Below are 9,444 nucleotides of genomic sequence, written 5' to 3'. Positions count from 1 at the left end.
CATACGTGTGCATGTGTCTTTATAGCAGCATGATTTATAATCCTTTGGGTATATACCCAGTAATGGGATGGCTGGGTCATATGGTACTTCTAGTTCTAGATCAGAGAAATGCAAATCAAAACCACAATGAGATACCATCTCACACCAGTTAGAATGGCGATCATTAAAAAGTCAGGAAACAACAGGTGCTGGAGAGGATGTGGAGAAATAGGAACACTTTTACACTGTTGGTGGGATTGTAAACTAGTTCAACCATTATGGAAAACAGTATTACATTTATTTCTAAGCATTTTATTATTTTTATGCTATTGTAAATAGGAATTTTTTTGTAATTTCATTTTGCACTGTTCATTCCATCAATTAAATTTTAACTTCAATTGCTGTATTTTTTTTTAATTACTTAAAGTCCTGTTAGTATTTTTTTCCATACTGGCTTAGTTGTTCATGCTTTAATACTTTTTCTTAATATGAAACATGATAAGATCACAGACCTAAATGTGAAACACAAAACTATAAAACTCCTGGAAGGCCGGGCGCGGTGGCTCAAGCCTGTAATCCCAGCACTTTGGGAGGTCGAGGCGGGTGGATCACGAGGTCAGGAGATCGAGACTATCCTGGCTAACATGGTGAAACCCCGTCTCTACTAAAAATACAAAAAACTAGCCGGGCGCGGTAGCGGGCGCCTGTAGTCCCAGCTACTTGGGAGGCTGAGGCAGGAGAATGGCGTAAACCCAGGAGGCGGAGCTTGCAGTGAGCCGAGATCGCGCCACTGCACTCCAGCCTGGGAGACACAGCGAGACTCCGTCTCAAAAAGAAAAAAATAAATAAATAAATAAAACTCCTGGAAGATAGCATAAAGTATAAATGACCTTGGATTTGGCAATGACTCTTTAGAGACAGCACTGAAGGCACAATGTATAAAAGAGAGATTGATAAACAGGACTTCATTGAAATTAAATTTTCTGCTCTGCAAAACACACTGTTAAGAGAATAAAAAGACAAGCCACAGACAGGGAGAAAATATTTTTAAAACACATATCTGATAAGACTGTTATCCAAAATATACAAAGAACATTTAAAACTCAACAATAAGAAAGCAAACAACACAACTAAAAAATTGGCCAAAGACTTTAACAGATACCTTACCAAAGGATATGTACAGCTGACAAATAAGCATATGAAAAGATGATCCACATCATATATCATCAGGGAAATGCAAATTAAAACAACAAAAGATACTGGTACACATCTATTAAAATGGCCAAAATCCAGAACACTGAAGGCACTAAATGCTTACAAGGACATGGAGCAACATTGCTGGTGAGAATGCAATATGGTACAGCCACTTTAGAAAACAGTTTGGAAGTTTCTTATAAAACTAAACATACTCTTACCATAGAATCTAGCCATTGTACTTGTCAGTGTTTACCCAAAGGAGCTAAAAACTTATGCCCACACAAAGTTTATAGCAGTTTTACTCACAATTGCCAAAACTTGGAAGCAACCAAGATGTCCTTCAGTTGGTAAATAAGAAAACTGTAGCACATCTAGACAATGGAATATTATTCAGTGCAAGAAAGAAATGAGCTCTCAAACTATGAAAAGACATCGAGGAAACCTAAATGCATATCACTAAGTGAAAGAAGCAAATAAGAAAAGTCTACGTACTGTATAATTCCAACCAAATGGCCTTCTGGAAAAGGCAAAACAATGGAGACAGTAAAAAGATCAGTGGTTGCTAAGAGTTAGCGGGGAGGGAGAGATGAAGAGGAGGAGTAAAGAGGATCTTTGGGGGCAGTGAGGATACTCTGTATGATACTATAATGGTGGATATGTATAGTTATACATTTGTTTAAACCCATAGAATGTACAACACCAAGGATGAATCCTAACGTAAACTATAGACTGGATGATAGTGATGTGTTGATGGAGGTTCATCAATTGTAACAAGTGTACGATTCTGGTGGTAGTTGGGTGTTGATAGTGAGGGAGGCTGGGCATGTGTAGGTGCGGGAGTACACAGGACATCTCTGTATCTTCGGCTCAATTTTGCTGCGAACCTGAAACTGCTCTAAAAATACATTCTATTATTTTAAAAAAGCAGATTCAGACTCATAGGCACAGAACTTATTCAGTATCTGATCATTTGAATATCTGAAGTCTTCACAGGTATATTTTTCTTGTGTTTTCTCTTTTTATGTATCATAGAGGCATAACCTCAAAAGGGTAAGGCTCAGCTTTTGTTTGGTTTCTTGGAACTTTAATTGCAGGTCTGATGTGAAGCTTATCTGAAGGTGCTCAGAGAGTATGTGGGTTTGCTTCTGCCAGATCCTTGGAAATGCTGCCAAGCATGGTCACTTGAAGCTAAATTTGTAGGTGAAGATTTACCACAGTGGAGGTGCACGCATTCCAGTTCCAAACCCCACTGAGTGCCAGTTTCTTGAAAGGAATCTTCCAGGAAAACCTGTGTTTTTGGGAAAACCCAACTGTGTTTCCTTCTGCTATTTGAAGCTGCAGGAGCAAATCTGAATGTTCGCCTGACATTCAGAGCCAAATTTGACAAAAGGTAAATTTATTAACTCTCTTCCTCCATGAGGTGATATTTTTCTACTTCACCCTATTGCAGAGGTTATCATCTTTAAAGTTGCTGCTTTATGTGGCGGTCAGTTGCCCCAACCCCATCCAGCTCAAGCTCCAGATTTTGCATGTGGCTCCTTAAATTCTAGGACTGGGGATCCCAGGGATTGGCAAATACTATGAACAAACACAACTCCAGCATTTATATGCAACTCTAAATTTGTACTTTCTTATCATTTGGGCCCTTCTTATTATTTGTACTTCTCTGCCAGCTCAATCATGCATTGTAAAATACTTTAACACTTTTTACAGCAATTTTCTTTCTTCTGGACATTTAGTCTACAAGGTGGTCTGCAATGGAACCTAATTAATATCTCTTTAATTTCACTCCAATTGAAGTTAAAAAGTATTGAATTTGGTCCTGGTTCTAGCAGTATTCCCTTTAATAAGTCTTTAATTCTCTCTGTGTCTTAGTAACTTCATCTGTGAAAAATGAGGAGGTTAGACCAAACGACCTCTATGGACCTTTCTGGCAATAAATGTCCACGACTGTTAGGTGCAATAAGTTTTAATTGCATGGGATCTTTGATTGTTATTAATCGCATTCAGAGAATTCTATCAGTAAGTATGAGATAGTTCTACTCAAATGTATAGCTTTTCTCTGACCTGAGTGGCTCATTCATTTTCTCTCAGCTAGTGGGAGTTCTTATATTGGGGCCTGTACATCTGATTAATGACTACTGTAACTCCATTTTTAAATATTATGAGTAAAACAAAACATACCAAAATAAAAGATTTTTTTTCTTCTCATGGATTTCAATAGTACCCCGAAGAGGTAAAATGACAATGTATGTCCTTGAAAATAATTCATAACTACTACTTTTTTCTTTTTAAGATATAGTTTAGATTTCTTAAAATAGTTGTTAGTCATAGAAATTCTAAAATTTCTGTTAACATTCCAAGATAACTATATTTTCAGCAGATTCAACACTTTCAAAGCCCTTCAAAAAACAACCCATAAATTGGTAGCAGGCATTGAAAAGGAAAAAGCCTCTGGCAGCAAATGCTCTGTTTACTGCTGAGAACCCATGAATCATAAAGAACAATATAACCCAAGTGTGTTTCCTTCTGCTATTTGAAGCTGCAGGAGCAAATCTGTGGCCTTGAAGTAATGAAATGCACTGAGACGGTACAAAAATACATTATTCAGTTGCTTGCTATATAATGTGATTTAAATTGTTTTTCATTCCATTATCCTCGGCTCTTGGGCACTTAAGTTGAGGCAGATTTATGAGTGTTTCATAATTAACAAGTGTTCCTCTCTGACAAAGAAAGTAGCCTAATTTGGGAGGAGGATGGGGGTCTTTCTGCTCTCTCTCCCTGCTGAGTTTCTCCTTCAACACCTTTACTTCCCACCAGTCCATTACTCCATTAACTTCAAAAGCAAATTAGAATCTATCCTCTCTAACTGTTCTCACTTCACTCAAATCAAAAGGCACTTAATTAGTTTGCTTCTAGGATATATTACAGCAATAACAGGATCTAATATAAACAGTATGTAATGATAGGGTCTAAGACTATGTGGGTTCAACAAACGATTTTGAACCTGAATTATGGTCAATGTTCAAAGGACATCGTGGACCAAGTCTATGACTGTATCCAACACTCGTAACATTTTCATCTGTCTGTAAAACCTTGAAAACCCACTTTGCCATGTTTGGTTAATGAGGATTTGACACAAGTAAAAGTTTGATAGTTTATTTTTCCAAGGTGGTTTTAGTAGAACCTATTTATTCTCAACAAATATGAGGAGCTCTGGGAGGAAAGTGGCTTATCTACTTTTCTAACCTGCCTCCAACAAGCCTGGCACTGCAGACTGAGACACAGGAGTAAGGCTGATGTTCTCTAGTCCTACACCTTGTGGTCAGTTGGGGGAAAGCCGAGGGCTTAAACTCCTGACGTTCCATCCCTCTTTGCCTAGATTTAGAAAGCATGATATATGTGTGTTTTCCGGGATGGTTTAGTGATATCCAAACCAAGAAAAGAAGTATTTCCAGAGGAAAGAGTGGTTAATTCCATCCTGCTGAGAGAACAGAGAGGAGCCCTTTGGATTGGACAACACAGAAATCATTGGTAACCTTTCAAGAGAGTGGAGAGAAAAGGTATTTGACTGCGAGAAGTTAAGAAGAGAGGAAAAAATGGGGACTAAATTAAAAACTTTGAGAGTTCTACTAAAAGAATAACAGGAAATAGTGATGTACCCAGAGCAGGTCATAGAGTCCAGGAAGTATTTAAGAAAGGAAATATTAGACAAGTTTGTATGCAGATGAGAATAATTCAGTTGAGATAGAGAAACTGGTATAGGAAAGAGAAGGTAAAATTGCAGAAGCAGAGTCTTGTAGACAATGGAGGAATGGACTGCTGTCACTCTGGTGGAGAGGTTGGTGGAGTTCAGGACATGAATGCTTCTCCCACTACAATAGAAGGGGAGGCAGGTGGCTGGGCACGGGGGCTCATGCCTGCAATCCCAGGACTTCAGGAGGCCAAGGAGGGTGGATCACGAGGTCAGAAGTTCAAGACCAGCCTGACCAATATGGCAAAACCCCATCTCTACTAAAAATACAAAAATTAGCTGGGTGTGGTGGCACGCACCTGTAATCCCAGCTGCTTAGGAGGCTGAGGCAGGAGAATCGTTTGAACCTAGGAGGTGGAGGTTGCAATGAGCCAAAATCAAGAAGAGGAGGCAGGTAGGTTGGCAAATTTTGGTAGATGGGGAGGGTCTCAGCTAATTGTATCCATTTTTGCAAGGAATTAAGGGAAGCAAGGTGGATACCTACATTATTTCTGAGCCTTAGTACTTGAGGCTTATAAAATACAAAAGCAAATTCTACTAAAGATGAGTGCAGTGAAACAACAGTATAAACGAGAAGGATTTTAATTATTAAATAATATGTTACTAAAATGGAAGGGAACATTTGCATATGCAAATGATTAGGAGAATCAAAGAACTGAAGGAATTTGCATTAAAAATAGTAAGATAAATAGGGTTTTGGGTTTAATACTTCAGGGTGGTCAGTCAAGATAAGCCCATTCCAGAAAGTTTGGGAAACCATTTGAAGAAAAATACAAAAATGTTACTGAAGGTGACCTAAAGAAAAAGTAAGATACACTCTATAATCTATTCCAGAGGTAGAAGACTGATTTAAGTCTATTGTATTCAAAAATATTACATTATAAAAGGAACGTAACAAAATGATTGTAAAATGTACTGGGAAGAATACATAGACTTGGCTAAAATTTTTTATTTAAGACAGATTCTAAACAGATTAAAAGATTATAAGAATTAAGTTTGTATAGTATTGGCACAAGAACAGATAAGCTAATGAACAGAGAAGAAAACAGTGTAGAAGCAGACCCCAAATTAGAAAACGTTGACATCACAAACTAGTGGAGAAAGAAGGATTGTCAAATAGATAAGCTAATAGAATAGCTAGTTATTATTTTTTAAATTATAAACTTAAACAGATATTTACATAACATTCTTCCTAACAACTACAGAATATACATTATTCTCATTGGCACATAAAGCATTCTCCAAGATAGACAATATGATAGGCCACAAAACAAGTCTCAATAAATTTAAAAAATCAGAGTCATATCAAGTGTCTTCTCAGATCACAGTGAAATAAAACTGGAAGTCAATTCCGAAAGGAATCCTCAAAACTATACAAATGCATGGAAATTAAATGATCTGCTCTCACTTAACAATATACTGTAACCAAATTTAAGACGAAGTAAAGCGTTAAGTAGAAAAAATCAAATGATATAAAAGCTAAAGAGATTCTTTACCTAGTCAGCTCATCTTTGACTGGGAAATGACTTCTTAAAGCAAAAATAGAGAATAATTGATTTGACTACATAAAATATTAAATTTTTGTTTCAAAAAAACTATAGGTAAAGTTAAAAAGACAGACTGGTAAAAATAGACCAAGTATATGAACAACTAGTTTACCAAGAACAAATGCAAATTATTACTAAACATTTTGAAAAATGTAACTTCTCTAGTAATTAAAGAGATAAAGGTATAAACAATATTGTTATGTTAATTTTGGTTGTTGAAAAAAAATTTTTAATTACTTATATTGCCTAGAACTGAGTAAGACATATGCACCTTTGGTGGAGGGGAAATTGGTAGAATCTTTATGGAAAGTAATTTTAGCAATATGTATCAGACACTTTAACAGTGTAATTCCTTTTTTTAGGAACTTAACCTAAGAAAATAATCAGAAATGTGCACAAAGGAGAATGTATAAAGATATTAATTATATGTCTATACTAGTGTAAGAAAATTTACATGTTACATGTACATATAAAAGTGGGAAGAAAATGTACCAAAATGTTAACAGTGTTTATCCATGGTTGATGAGATTATAAATAAGTCCTATTTTCTTCTTAGTCATCTACTATCTAGATTTTCAACAAAAGTATGTATTTCTTTTAATGTAAGTTTAAACTTTCCTCTTAGCACCACTCTTGCTGTATTTCAGAAGTTTGATAAGTTGTGTCACTATTATTATTCATTTCAAAGAATTTTTAAATTTCCATCTTGATTTCATTGTTGACCCCAAAATCATTCAAGAGCAGATCATTTACTTTCCATGTATTTGTATAGTTTTGAGGATTCCTTTTGGAATTGACTTCCAGTTTTATTTCACTGTGATCTGAGAAGACACTTGATATGGCTTTGATTCTTTAAATTTATTGAGACTTGTTTTGTGGCCTATCGTATTGTCTATCTTGGAGAATGCTTTATGTGCCAATGAGAATAATGTATATTCTGTAGTTGTTAGGAAGAATGTTCTGTAAATATCTGTTAAGTCCGTTTGTTCTAGGGTATATTTTAAGTCCATTGTTTCTTTGTTGACATTCTGTCTTGATGATCTGTCTAGCGCTGTCAGTGGAGTACTGAAGCCCCTCACTATTACTGTGTTGCTGCCTATCTTGTTTCTTGGGTCTAGTAGTAATTGCTTTATAAATTTGGAAGCTCCAGTGTTAGGTGCGTATAAATTTAGGATTGTAATATCTTCATGTTGGACTAATCCTTTTATCATTATATAATGTCCTTCTTTGTCTTTTTTAAACTGTTGTTGCTTTAAAAACTGTTTTGTCTGATATAAGGATAGCTACTCCTGCTTGCTTTTGGTTTCCATTTGCATGGAGTATCCTTTATTTTATTTATTTATTTATTTTATTTTGAGATGGAGTTTCACTCTTGTCTCCCAGGCTGGAGTGCAATGGCACGGTTTCAGCTCCCTGCAGCCTCCACCTCCCGGGTTCAAGCGATTCTCCTGCCTCAGTCTCCCAAGTAGCTGAGATTACAGGCACCTGCGACCATGCTCAGCTAATTTTTGTATTTTTAGTAGGAACGGGGTTTCAGCATGTTGTCCAGGCTGGTCTTGAACTCCTGACTTCAGGTGATCCACCCACCTCAGCCGCCCAAAGTGCTGGGATTATAGGTGTGAGCTATCGTGCCCAGCCCTGCATGGAATTTTCACCCATTTACCTTAAGTTTATGTGATTTCTTATGTGTTAGGTGAGTCTCTTGAAGATAGACATTTGTTGGTGTGTGTGTGTTTGCTTTTTTTTTTTTTTTTTTTTTTTTTGCCATTCTGCCATTCTGTATCGTTTAAGTGGAGCATTTAGGCCATTTACAGTCAATACTAATGTTGAAATGTAAGGTACTGTTCCATTCATCATGTCAATTGTTGTCTAGATACTTTTTTTTTTCATTGTGTTATTGTTTTATAGGCCTTGTGAAATTTGTGCTTTAAGGAGGTTCTATTTTGGTGTATATCAAGGTTTTGTTTCAAAGTTTAGAATTCCTTTTAGCATTTCTTGTAGTGCTGGTTTGGTAGTGGCAAATTTCCTCAGCGTTTGTTTGTCTGAAAAAGACTTTTATCTCTGCTTCATTTATGAAGCTTAGTTTTGATTAATACAAAATTCTTGGCTGACAATTATTATGTTTAAGGAGGCTAAAGATGGGGCCCCAGTCTTTTCTGACTTGTAAGGTTTCTGCTGAGAAATGTGCTGTACACTAACAATGACTAAGCTGAGAATCAATAAAAGACTCAATCCCTTTTACAAGAGCTTCAAAAAATAAAATAAAATAAAATACTTAGGAATATACTTAATCAAGGAGGTGAAAGATCTCTACAAGGAAAACTACCAAACACTGTTTAAAGAAATCATAGATGACACAAACAAAGAGAAATACATCCCATGCTCATGGATGGGTAGAATCAATATTGCAAAAATGACCATGCTGCCCAAGCAAATCTACAGATTCAATGCAATTCCCCTCAAAATACCATTATCATTCTTCAAAGAGCTAGAAAAAGCAATCCTAAAATTTATATGGAACCAAAAAGGCACCTTCATAGCCAAAACAATACTAAGCAAAAATAACAAATCTGAAGGCATCGCATTACCTGACTTCAAATTATACTACATAGCTATCATTATCAAAACAGCATGGTACTGGTATAAAAATAGGCATGTAGACCAATGTATCAGAATAGACAACCCAGAAGTAAAGCCAAATACTTACAGCCAAATGATATTTGAGAAAGCATACAAAAATATAAAGTGTAGAAAGGATACCCTATTCAATAAATGGTGCTGGGAAAACTGGCAAGCTACATGTAGAAGAATGACACTGGATGCTTGTCTCTCACCTTATACAAAAGTCAACTCAAGATGGATCAAAGACTTAAATCTAAAACCTGAAACCACAAAAATTCTAGAAGATGACATCAGAAAAACTCTTTTAGACATTGGCTTAGGCAAAGAATTCATGACGAAGACCCT

This window comes from Papio anubis, chromosome 6 (genome assembly GCF_008728515.1).
Source record: "Papio anubis isolate 15944 chromosome 6, Panubis1.0, whole genome shotgun sequence".
NCBI classification, from domain to species: Eukaryota; Metazoa; Chordata; class Mammalia; order Primates; family Cercopithecidae; genus Papio; species Papio anubis.
The sequence above is the reverse complement of the archived record's forward strand: the minus strand, read 5'-3'. Positions refer to the sequence as shown.